A 13079-nucleotide genomic window follows, 5' to 3' on the forward strand; every position below is an offset into this window, starting at 1 on the left:
AAACTGAAGAGGGATGCGCCGAAGGACCCTAGTTTGTAGAATTAATGGCGGACGTGTTAAACATACACTACGTGACCAAACGTATGTAGACACCTGCTCGTCGAACATCTAATTCAAAAATCATGGGCATTAATATAGAGTTGGTCCCCCCTTTGCTGCTATAACAGCTTCCACTCTTCTGGGAAGGCTTTCCACTAGATGTTGGAACATTGCTGCAGGGACTTGCTTCCATTCAGCCACAATAGCATTAGTGAGGTCGGGCACTGATGTTGGGTGATTAGCCTTGCTCGCAGTCAGCGTTCCAATTAATAACACAGGTGTTCGATGGGGTTGAGGTCAGGGCTCTGTGCAGGCCAGTCAAGTTCTTCCACACCGATCTCGACAAACCATTTCAGTATGGACCTTGCTTTGTGCACCACGGCATTGTCATGCTGAAACAGGAAAGGGCCTTCCCCAAACTGTTGCCACTGTTGGATTGTAGATTCTACCATACTAGAACTTATTGATTACTTTACATGTATAAGGAATGTATATGTTAGGGGTCAAGGAAGGGTAAAGAGGAACTAGGTGTGTGGAAAGTTACTGAGTGAGAAAAGGGGAAGTGCAGAAAGTTCATATTCTATTCAAATATGTTATTGTTGAGGGAGACAAAGAGCAACAGTCTAGTTTCAGTTATTGATATGGGGCGGCAGGTGGCTTAGTGGGTAAGAGCGTTGTGCCAGTAACCGAAAGGTCGCTGGTTCTAATCCCCAAGCCGACTAGGTGAAAAATCTGTCGATGTGCCCTTGAGCAAGGCACTTAACCCTAATTGCTCCTGTAAGTCGCTCTGGATAAGAGCGTCTGCTAAATGACGAAAATGTAAAAATGTAAATAAGGCAGACCAGTTGCTGAGGAACTGGGACAATGAGGGACGTGGAACTCAACTCGAGATAAGGTTAACAGATGAAGAGAGAAGACACTGTTGGGAGGGGGGGGACACAGGGGCCCACCTCAAAGACCATCTGATTATAGTCCTATCTCTCACACACACATACATTTCCACACCCATGAGGGTCCCAGACTTAGGCATGGCCATGACAATAGCAGTAAGAGGAACCTACTGTGTTTCTGCCTAACAACAGAGAAGGAGTGTCTATCTTAGACACGCAAGGAGATGACTATCTAGTTGGAAGGTATAAAGATGTGCTTGTGTGACTTGTATGTTGTCTTTGCAGCTGTATGACCAAGCGGTTGAATAAACTTGGTTTGAGCTTTTTCCTAGTCGTCCGTGAGTTTTTACTCTGTTTGTTCAGAACCTAACACCACAAAGTTGGAAGCACAGAATCGCCTAGAATGTCATTGTATGCTGTAGCGTTAAGATTCCTTCACTGGAACTAAGGGGCCTAGCCCGAACCATGAAAAACAGCCCCAGACCATTATTCCTCCTCCACCACTTTACAGTTGGCAATATGCATAAGGGCAGGTAGCGTTCTCCTGGCATCCGTCACACCCAGATTCGTCCGTCGGACTGCTAGATGGTGAAGCGTGATTTATCACTCCAGAGAACGTGTTTCCACTGCTCCAGAGTCCAATGGCGGCAAGCTTTACACCACTCCATCCGACACTTGGCATTGCGCATGGTGAACTTAGGCTTGTGTGCGGCTGCTCGGCCATTTAAACCCATTTCATGAAGCTCCCGACCAACAGTTCTTGTGCTGACATTGCTTCCAGAGGCAGTTTGGAACTTGGTAGTGAGTGTTGCAACCGAGGACAGACGATTTTTACGAGCTACGCGCTTCAGCACTCGGCGGTCCCGTTCTGTGAGCTTGTGTGGCCTACCACTTCTCGGCTGAGCCGTTGTTGCTCCTAGACGTTTCCACTTCACAATAACAGCACTTACAGTTGACCCGGGGAAGCTCTAGCAGGGCAGAAATTTGACGAACTGACTTGTTGGAAAGGTGGCATCCTATGACGGTGCCACGTTGAAAGTCACTGAGCTCTTCAGTAAGGCCATTCTACTGCCAATGTTTGTCTATGGAGATTGCATGGCGGTGTGCTCGATTTTATACACCTGTCAGCAACGGGTGTGGCTGAAATAGCCAAATCCACTAATTTGAAGGGGTGACCACATACTTTGGTATATATAGTGTATTCATGTTTGATAAACACTTTGGCATAACACATTCACCTTGGCTTCTCTGTGTGAACCAGAAGTAGACTGCAGAGCGATAGGGACAAAAGGTTAGGAAAGCACAGGCGGTTCTAAATAAATAAAATGTCAGGGTACTTCTTGAATTAACTGGAATTGAAATGACCCCAACCCTGCATGTAGGCCACTGTCAACATGATGTGCAGGGAGTTGAAGAGGCCATTTCTTGCTGTGACATTTGAAATGTATGGCGAAAGTAAATAGAGAAGTGGTTTATGTACAGGTTACATGTGTTGTTGTGAAAGGTGTACACATGGGGAATTCCATAGGCAGCTCCATAGCCAATTCTATAGGATGGAGTCCACTACAGTCTTTCACCTGCAGAGGAAGCTCAATGGCTCAGAACAGATGGATGCCGGGCTGGAATTGAGGGAGTGTGTGTAACTGGGTCAACGACCAAATCCTCATCAATCCTATTGGTTAATGCCAGAGCAATGCTACCGACATGTCAGTGAATCTGTGAGTGTGTATGCCTTGTGTGTGTGTGTGTGTGTGTGTGTGTGTGTGTGCCTCATCTGTGTGTCTCATGTGAGCCATATTGGACAATGCCTGATTCCTTCAGAGACTACAGGATATATTTAGAAACATTTGTCCATCTCTAATCCACTCTCTTGATCAAAACTGAACTTTACAGGGCTCTGATGCTTTTGTCATCCAATCTGATTCCAAAACACCCTAATCCCACAAACACCAATCAGGTGCATTTTCCTAACATCTACATCTCCAATCATACTTGCTTTTACATGCCTGTAAACCGGCGCTCCTCCAATCAGATGTGCTTTTGCACGGTTCTAATCCCTGCTACTCGAGCCAGATGTGATCAGGGTGCGTCACTAAAGATCCCTCCAATCACGTCTTGTTTTACAAAACGTCTAATCCCAATCACACCTTTCCGATGTGCTTCTACAGGGTGGTAATCCCGGTCGCCAGGCGGATTTTGGCATGCTCCCATTCTCTCGCGTCACCTTTCTCATCCCAATGCAGCAAGCTCCGAATCTGTGACACAACAGGATTTAGAGTGAAAGCGCTACTAACCTCCAGTAGCTCAACCAGAGTTTTCTTTCTCACTATCCTTGTATTCATTCCATACGGCTTTAGTCAATTGCTCTAATGTAAGGATAATGGAATTCACTGTGGAATTATGGTACCTGATTTACATTTACAACCTTTAATGACATGGGGATTAAAATGGATCTAGACAGAAAGACCATGTAAACGTCAATGTTTTCTCCACAATTCAGTTCATCAATCCAATTGCTATAAATGATCATGTAAATCAGATTATCCAATTGGTCTGAATAACCATAAATCATGACACACAAAGAGTATGAATCTCCATCATTCTCTCATTAACGACTCTAAGTGGTGTGATTTTAAATATTAGCAACACAACTAAAAAACAGTGTGTGATTCACCCCGGAGCTGACCCATTTAGCGTCAGTCATCCCCAGATGAGCAGCGAGAGAGAGAGTGCTGTCAGGCCTGAGAAACGGGGGCAGGCAGCAGCTATTTTCACTGCAATCAAACCCCTCCTCGGTCACTGACATGATGGAAATCTAGCACATCTGGTCCCGCTGACGCCCTCAGGTCCAAGTCCATTCTCAGTCCCCAATGCCTTGAAGAGGCCAATTCATCGGTTTCTTTCTTCTCTGGTTGGATGCGAGGATGTGTGTGGTTGACAGCTAATTCTGTACCTGTTGTTTCAGAGCTAGGCTGAAGGTTCTGCGGAGTGACTCAAGGCTGAAGGAGAGATTGTGGACGTAAACCCAATGGTGTCGAGTTATGTGTAAAGTATCCTCTTTTAGTTTCATGAGAAAAATGATTGACATAAATAAAAGGAAACGGGACCTTGCTTCCTCTCCTTCCTCCGGGCGACCTTACTTTACACCGTCTCGGCCTTGACAGCACAGCCAGACTGATTTAAATAGGGAGCCAATTATTTTCAGAGGCTCGCAGTGAGAAAAAGAAAAAAAGAAAAGACAAACAGCAAAACAGCTCAACATTAAAAGCGAGCCAGGAAACGAACGATGGAGAGAAAGCGTCTTAAAAAGAGGTAACGAGCAGCAGAGAATCCTGGGTAGCCCATTATTAAAAGGGCTGTTTCAAACGCAGACTGGCCCATTAAAATAAATGGGCCACCATTTATCGCAAGAAGACATTGTGTCTTTACAACACTTTGTAAGAGAAACTGATAAGCCTGAATCAGTTGCTACTGAAAATAAGCCACATCACACACTTAAGTCGGTTTTATAAAACCGATAACGTGGCAGGTAAGTATGCAAATGAAGACCCACGGCACGCACACACAGACACTGGCAGATGCAAATGACGACCGGCATTTCCCTTTACCATCCCTATCCCCCTAAAGGCCAGAGGCTAGCCCCAGATAGATGGGCACTGGAGCGGGCACACCTTGGTACCCCCGGCCTCATGAATACGGTAAAGATGACTCCACCGCTCTAACCTACTCTGGGTGTGAATGTGCGTTTCTATGACGATGTGCTGCTCATCCAAATGTGTGACACCACAGAAGCCCAAGACCCTGTGTTGCAGATCCATCCGCATAATCATTAATCATTATCATCAATATTAAAATCGGTGCAGCTGACTCCACAGACAAAGGGCAATGTGATGAGTCATGGTAATGGAGAGAATCTGACAGAGAATCCACGTCATAACACAGCTAAGCCATCTGAGAAACATTACTGAGATACCGAATGTAATGCTGGTCAATTCTTCATATACAGCATAATGCCCAGTGCAACCTATGGCATTTGTTATGAGCCCTTTGGACAAAAACAAAAAGATGAGAGATAGTGTGTGTGACGGGCCTGGAGAGGAACGAGTCAAGTTGGGGTCAGTATATAGTGTGTGTCTGTCAGATGATATGACTGCATATCGAGAGGAAGAGACATTTGTGTGTGTGTGTGTGTGTGTGTGTGTGTGGTCTTAGTCAACGCGCTCTCGACCCTCGGCAGGAACAGTGAGTCAGTGCACAGTGTCACTGTAATGCCAATGTGTGTTTTGTGTGTGTGTGTGTGTGTGTGTGTGTGTGTGTCACCTTCTCTCCCCTTCTCTCTTTCCCGCTCTCCTTCAGCCCCCTCCATAAGGGTCTGATTCCCAGGGACGAGACAGTCTGTTACACTGTACACTGACTAGTTTATGTGCATACGGACTCTTTCAGACAGACCCAGACCACTAAGACTCAGGTCCTGAGGACAATCATGATCACCACTCCAATGGACACAGCCTTCTTAATAGAAAGTCATATACCACAACACAACTCTGTTTAACATCCAACACAATAGCTGGAATGCGTTCCATACTCTACACTTCCATACGTTCTGAACTTTCATGCCCAATGGTATGTTGCCCCAAATGTTCTGAGCAGGTTTGGGAGTATGCAAGTGCTAAACCTACAGCGACATTTCAACCTACAGGCATATAAAAGTACTTTCTGTAATTACAATAATGAAAAGGCGGAGCATGTACTAAGGCTACAGGCAGGTAAACACTTTTTCTATAATCATAATAATGATGACAAAGACTAAGCGTGTATTAATGCCACAGAATGTTATTCATCATAGACCGGGGGGGAAATACTGTATTTGCAAAAAAAGATGTTAACCTGTTTCAGGCAGAGGGATTGATGGGACACAGAGAGCTACAGCTTTGCATAACAAACAAATGTGTTGAAAAAAGGAGAGATGGAGGGATCCACAGGGGGAGAGATGGAGGGATCCACAGGGGGAGAGATGGAGGGATCCACAGGGGGAGAGATGGAGGGATCCACAGGGGGAGAGATGGAGGGATCCACAGGGGGAGAGATGGAGGGATCCACAGGGGGAGAGATGGAGGGATCCACAGGGGGAGAGATGGAGGGATCCACAGGGGGAGAGATGGAGGGATCCACAGGGGGAGAGATGGAGGGATCCACAGGGGGAGAGATGGAGGGATCCACAGGGGGAGAGATGGAGGGATCCACAGGGGGAGAGATGGAGGGATCCACAGGGGGAGAGATGGAGGGATTCACAGGGGGAGAGATGGAGGGATCCACAGGGGGAGAGATGGAGGGATTCACAGGGGGAGAGATGGAAGGATCCACAGGGGGAGAGATGGAGGGATCCACAGGGGGAGAGATGGAGGGATTCACAGGGGGAGAGATGGAGGGATCCACAGGGGGAGAGATGGAGGGATCCACAGGGGGAGAGATGGAGGGATCCACAGGGGGAGAGATGGAGAAAGCGAGAAGTAGTAAAAAATGGTTCCTGAGTAAGTGGGTGAATAAATGAACGAATAAATGAACGAATGAGCCAATGAGTGATTGAATGTATGAATGGCTGAATTAATAAACAAACTAATTAATGAATGGTGTGAATTTATGTTCATTTACATTTTATAAATGTGTATGCTAGCATGAATACAGAATGTTATGCAAGAGTCTGTGTGCGTGTCTGCATCCTTTGGAGACAATGGCCCTTTCCTAAACACTGATGGAGATCCCCAGTCACATAGAGGCAGGACAGCCTTCCCTGTCGGTGCTGTTCAGTATTCAGTTCACACTCAGGTAGTGCATCTCAGTAAGGCATCCACGGGCAAAGAACAAGACACTGAACACCAATCTTGCATCTGCTCCAAACAGCCAGCAGGCAGGCACGTGTACACACACACACACCTGCCTAAACACACTGACCGGCACACACATGACACACACACACACCCACAGGCAGGTACGTAAACACACACACACACACACACACACAGTCACTGCCTGGACGTGGCTAAAGCGCCAATCTGCCCTCCATTCTCCTAAAGAGGATCTTCCTCTCTTATCTTGAGCCCTGGCCCAAACAGTCACATCGATACAAACCACACAATAGCCAGAGCAGGAGACCAACTTTAACAAAGACCACACTACACACTAGCAGTGCTGGCTGAAATATGGGAGAGGTGGCAATACGCCAACAAAGCTCCTGACTCGCTGCTTCTCTTGGCTGTGTTGCCAAGGCAGCGAAAATAAAGTGTTGTCAAGGGTTGGCCTTAAGCCTCGGCTGCCACTTCCACCTGCAATGTGTCAGATCACAGGTATTAATCCTTAAGAGTCTATTGATGCTGGTGTGTGTCAATCTAAGTAACATAATTTTAAAAATACCCATCAGAATCCGTCAGTTTGAGCTAGAGATATCAGTCTCAATCCACTGCATCCACCTATGGCGGCCTTCCACATCTACGGTGGAAGGTGGCTGAGCTACAGCGGTATTTGTCAGACCATGAGACATCCCGAAAATCTCTCCTCACGAAAATGTCTGTCGCGTCCGAACGGTTTGGCCTGGAAAGGGGAGACTCTCACGAATACGGATGGTGTTCTCCGTTTTGCTCTACGACCCCCACAAGTGTCACGGGACTCGTCTGAAGTCGGTAACGCTGATGTGCCAACTTCTGTCTGTAGCGTCCGAACCGTTTGAACTACAAACTAATATGACCCCACTATGGAAAGGGAGACTCATGAACACGATGGCGTTCTCCGTTTTGTTCTAAGACCCCTACAAGTGTCACACGGGACTCATCTGAATGTAACCCATACAAACGAATGGAAGCATGGAAGTAGTTTTGTGGCAACAGAAATAAGGGGTTAAAAGTATGTGGACACCCCTTCAAATTAGTGGATTTGGCTATTTCAGCCATACACGTTGCTGACAGGTGTATAAAATCGAGCACACAGCCATGCAATCTCCATAGACAAACATTGGAAGTAGAATGGCCCGTACTAAATAGCTCAGTGACTTTCAACATGGCACCGTCAAAGGATGCCACCTTTCCAACAAGTCAGTTCGTCAAATTTCTGCCCTGCTAGAGCTGCCCCGGTCAACTGTAAGTGATGTTATTCTTAAGTGGAAACGTCTAGGAGCAACAACGGCTCAGCTGCGAAGTGGTAGGCCACACAAGCTCTCAGAACGGAACTGCCGAGTGCTGTCCTCGGTTGCAACATTCACTACAGAGTTCCAAACTGCCTCTGGAAGCAAAGTCAGCACAATAATTGTTCATCAGGAGCTTCATGAAATGGGGTTCCATGGCCGAGCAGCCGCACACAAGCCTAAGATCACCATGCGCAATGCCAAGTGTTGGCTGGAGTGGTGTAAAGCTCGCCGCCATTGGACTCTGGAGCAGTGGAAACACGTTCTCTGGAGTGATGAATCACGCTTTACCATCTGTCAGTCCGACAGATTAATCTGGGTTTGGCGGATTCCAGGAGAACACTACCTGCCCCAATGCATAGTGCCAACTGTAAAGTTTGGTGGAGGAGGAGTAATGGTTCTGTCTAGGCCCCTTAGTTCCAGTGAAGGGAGATCTTAACGCTACACCATACAATGACATTCTAGACGATTATGTGTTTCCAACTTTGTGGCAACAGTTTGAAGAAGGCCCTTTCCTGTTTTAGCATGACAATGCCCCCGTGTACAAAGCGAGGTCCATACAGAAATGGTTTGTCGAGATCGGTGTGGTAGAACTTGACTGGCCTGCAAAGAGCCCTGACCTCAACCCCATCGAACACCTTTGGGATGAATTGGAACGCCGACTGCGAGCCAGGCCTAATCGCCCAACATCAGTGCCTGAGCTCACTAATGCTCGTGGCTGAATGGAAGCAAGTCCCCGCAGCAATGTTCCAACATCTAGTGGAAAGCCTTTCCAGAAGAGTGGAGGCTGTTATAGCAGCAAAGGAGGGACCAACTCCATATTAACGCCCATGATTTTGGAATGAGATGTTCGACAAGCAAGCCATGGAGTGTATGTGTCCAAAAATATATATATTTCCTGAGCTTTCCTATATCTCCTAGATATAGGACAGACACTTCAAAACCTTATTCCTTATGATACATTTTTTGCCATTCGTTTCTATGGGCTATAGTAGTAATGGCCAAATTCAATATTTTATCAAATTTTTTAAAATATATTTTTTTATAGCTAATGGGGTCCTAAAATGTAAAATATTGACAGGAACGAGACAAATGACTGACAGAGGGAAAAATAAAAAGACAGTGGAGAGTGAGAGGAGGGAAACTGATAAACCAGGAGCAACAGATGGAGAGACAGAACATGTTATAAATAGATAAAGAAATATCAAAATAGACAAATTAAACAGAGAAAGAGAGGCAGAGCGAGAGAGGCACAGGGGTGGCGAGAGCGAGGTAGCGAGAGCGAGGAAGAGAGAGAGAGCTGTGTGGTAGCCTCAGCAGGGCTCTAGAATAGCTGTGGCTGGAATAGAGACGTGGGCGGCAGTGTACAATGGAGATTAAAATAACCCACATCTGAAATCACAGCTCACAGCAGAAAAACCTGCATACCTAGTACACGGTAAACTAAGGAGAGTTATCTTAACCCTCAGAGTGATCGTGTTGATAACTGGAGTTGATTGGGATGAAGCTCTTTTAACTCCATAAGAGTAAACAGAGACAGGGAGTTAAAACTATGGGCCCCGTGTAGCTCAGTTGGTAGAGCCTGGCGCTTGCAACGCCAGGGTTGTGGTTTCGTTTCCCACGGGGGACCAGTATGAAAATGTATGCACTCACTAACTGTAAGTCGCTCTGGATAAGAGCGTCTGCCAAATGACTAAAATGTAAAATGAGTATCCACAGATGTGGGAGGGGCATCATTGTCATATTTGTCATATGCAGTTAGATTTTTATAATTGTTTGTTTCAATACCTTGTGTGCTATACCGTAAATCCCAGGATGGCAGAAGAACGGTATAACCGTATGAAAATCTAGATAGCGCCCAAGCCTATTGCAAGCCACCATTATATGACACAGCAAGAAATATGTAAATGAGACTTAAACACACTTACATCTCAAATGGCACCATATAAACCCCCAAATAGTGTTGCGGTAGACTCCATAGGAGTTGAATTAACTCTTGGGATTATATTGTGAGAGTAAACATTATAGGCCAATCACATTTTAGTCATTTGGCAGACGCTCTTATCCAGAGCGACTTACAGTTAATGAGTGCATACATTTTCATACATGAAAGGTGAAACCCTGAGAGAGTCCAATAAAAGTTAATACTAGATTAAACTAGATTCTCACTGCCCTGTATCAACCAATCCTGTGAAATATTATTGCTGCTATCAATGGGCAACTCCATTGGCATGACTAATGACAAACATGAAAAAGCTGATATGACAAAGTATTAACCTCATTACACGGGGTTAGTTAACTGATCATGAACAACTTGCCTTATACAAGCGCTCGGATCACAAACAGAAACTACAGTACATCATTACATAGGTGACTAATTGTGTCACTGATCGGGATTTCGACGGATGGCACCTGGCCTGGCAGAATGGTGATAACACACACGATAAATAGTCAGTTTCAACCGAAATGTGTCTTCCTCATTTAACCCCACCCCTCTGAATCAGCGGTGTGGGGGGCTGCCTTAAATCGACATCCACGTCATCAGCGCCAGGGGAAGGGAGAGAAAGGGTGTCTGGTGCCGAGCGATAGCAGGGACAGAGCTGACAGAAAGTGTCCCCCTTGGCAGTGACACCTAGCCGAGAGCTGGCCAGGCTCTGGTTGTTATATCTCTCGCTGGCAGACTGGGTGTATGGATGGGATAGCGGAGCGGACATGTGTTTGAGGCGTGATATGGATAAAGCTGCATGCCAGATGGAGAGCAGTGAATTTGGAGAAAACTGCTGCCTGGTTGTGGTACAGTGACGTGTTATTAACCAGCGTTTAGTGCCACAGAGGCCTTTCTTTAGCAATAGTGAGAGATTGGGTGAGGTTTATCCCAGGTTTATATAGAGACAGTGAGCACGACTTTAACATAAACTTCAACTCCCCTTGTTTATGAGACTTCGTAGGCCTACACAGGGAGGTAAAACCAGCCTAACAGCTAATTTGGTATGCTAGCCTGAAAACACCAATGCCCACAATTCTCATGGGCCTCCTGCCAACCCAGGGAAAAGGAGGAGTAACTCACTCCATCGTTTATCTGGTTCTTTTTTTCTCTCTCTCCGAACTAAGACATCTCTGTCAAAGACCTCTGGAAGATTATCAGATGTCTTTTTTTTTTTGTGCCATTGACAAATTCCTATTCCATGGGCCTTTATCATTAACATAGATCTTATCATCAGGAAACTCACCAAAGAAGTGAACACAACAAGTAGGGAAGAGGAGCTTTAGACAAACTCCATCCAAATCTATCAGTACAAACCATATGGGCTTTAAAGGACACAGAGTATCTTAAATCAAGTGGAAGTGGCCAAACTACTTTAATCCGAGTCGATACAGACTTCTCACACAGTAACAGATTAGGCATGTCGGTATCCCATGGCGTAGAAAGAACAGCACTTCCTCCCAAAACGTCTAGTCCGTTTCCTTAGCAAGCCTCTATCGGACGTCACGTCATTGATTTGACATTTCTCCTGTGAGAGTGGAGGAGATCCAGTAGGGTAATGACTGGATTGATCCATTTGCCTAAAAAAGGTCTCCAACTGAGAACAGCACTTCCTCCCAAAACGTCTAGTCCGTTTCCTAAGCAAGCCTCTATCGGACGTCACGTCATTGATTTGACATTTCTCCTGTGAGAGAGTGGAGGAGATCCAGTAGGGTAATGACTAGATTGATCCATTTGCCTAAAAGGTCTCCAACTGCAATCAGTCTTGTTATCGCGCTTTATTAACCGTCGATTAATGTTTAGCTGTATAAAAAAGGGTCCATATAATCATCATTGAGAGATGGAGGAAATGGAGTATGAGAGGTTTGTCGAGATAGGAATACACATATATGTACACACAGCAGCTTCCCACTGCATAAACAAAGCCGTGAACACAGCAGTGAGAAAACACATTATTGATTGGGCAGTGTGTCCACCTGTACACTTCGTCTCCATATCTCTATTCTCTTTCAAAAGTTATTGTCTCATCTTCCTCTCTTGTCTATGCTCTACCCCTCTTCATTTCTCCCTCCATTCTGACACCCTGTCACACACACACACACCTCTGTTTATATTACAGACAGCAGGCTGTGATGGTTTTTCTAAAAGGGCTATTATAGGATATCTCACTCGTGTCTGCACATGCAAATTTCCTGTGATAACACCAGCCACATTCAAATATGCGTAGGGTTCAAGCTTTGCATTGTTTTCACTGTCAAAGCCCTGGGGGGCCATTTGAGTAGCTGGAAGTAGTTCAAAATTATGATCAGAAGAAAAGAGAGAGAGATGCAAAAAGAGAGAGGAGAGAGAAAAAAAACGGGAGAAACAGAGAGAGGCCTATATTCAACACGGTCTCACCCAATAATTACATTTAATGCCTTTCCATTTCCCTAATTGTTATGGTTGGCGCATTTACAGTATGTATAACTGTGTAACCAACGATTATGGATTGGGGGGGGGGGGGGGCAGCTGACTGAAGACGGGTCAGCCTGGCATTAAAATCAAATGTATTCGTCACATACAACACGAATAAAAGGTGCAGCGAAATGCTAAGGAGCTAGCTCCCTCAATGCAGTACATTAATAAATAATACAAATAAGTAGTAGATGTAGTAGAAGAGGTAGTATGCATAGTAATAATGGACTGTATTTACACTTTTTACAAATAAAGTGGGTAGTGGAATCAATAGTATATAATAGAGCAGCAGCAGTGACTGAGTGTGTGTATGAGTTCTGAGTGTGTGTGTATATGAGTTCTGAGTGTGTGTGCTTGTGTGTGTTTATGGGTGTACGTTTGTGTGCATTGGTTGGATGTGTGGGTAGTCAGTAGAGCCCAACCAATATATTGGTTCACCGATATTATGGGCTGATATTGGCCTTTTACCGCTATATCGGTTACGGATGATAATTCCACTGCTAACCGATATTCAATAAATAGGATGAAAAGGGGGATC

General features: G+C 45.4%; 1 protein-coding gene across 2 annotated transcripts in view; it reads right to left on the reverse strand.

The window, feature by feature from the left end:
- Positions 1–13079, reverse strand: part of LOC311113164 (calcium/calmodulin-dependent protein kinase type II delta chain) — a 104654-nt gene that overhangs the window by 59143 nt on the left and 32432 nt on the right. The gene's annotated exons all lie outside the window — the stretch shown is intronic.

The sequence above is a fragment of the Coregonus lavaretus genome, assembly GCF_964263955.1.
Source record: "Coregonus lavaretus genome assembly, chromosome: 39".
Lineage (NCBI taxonomy): Eukaryota > Metazoa > Chordata > Actinopteri > Salmoniformes > Salmonidae > Coregonus > Coregonus lavaretus.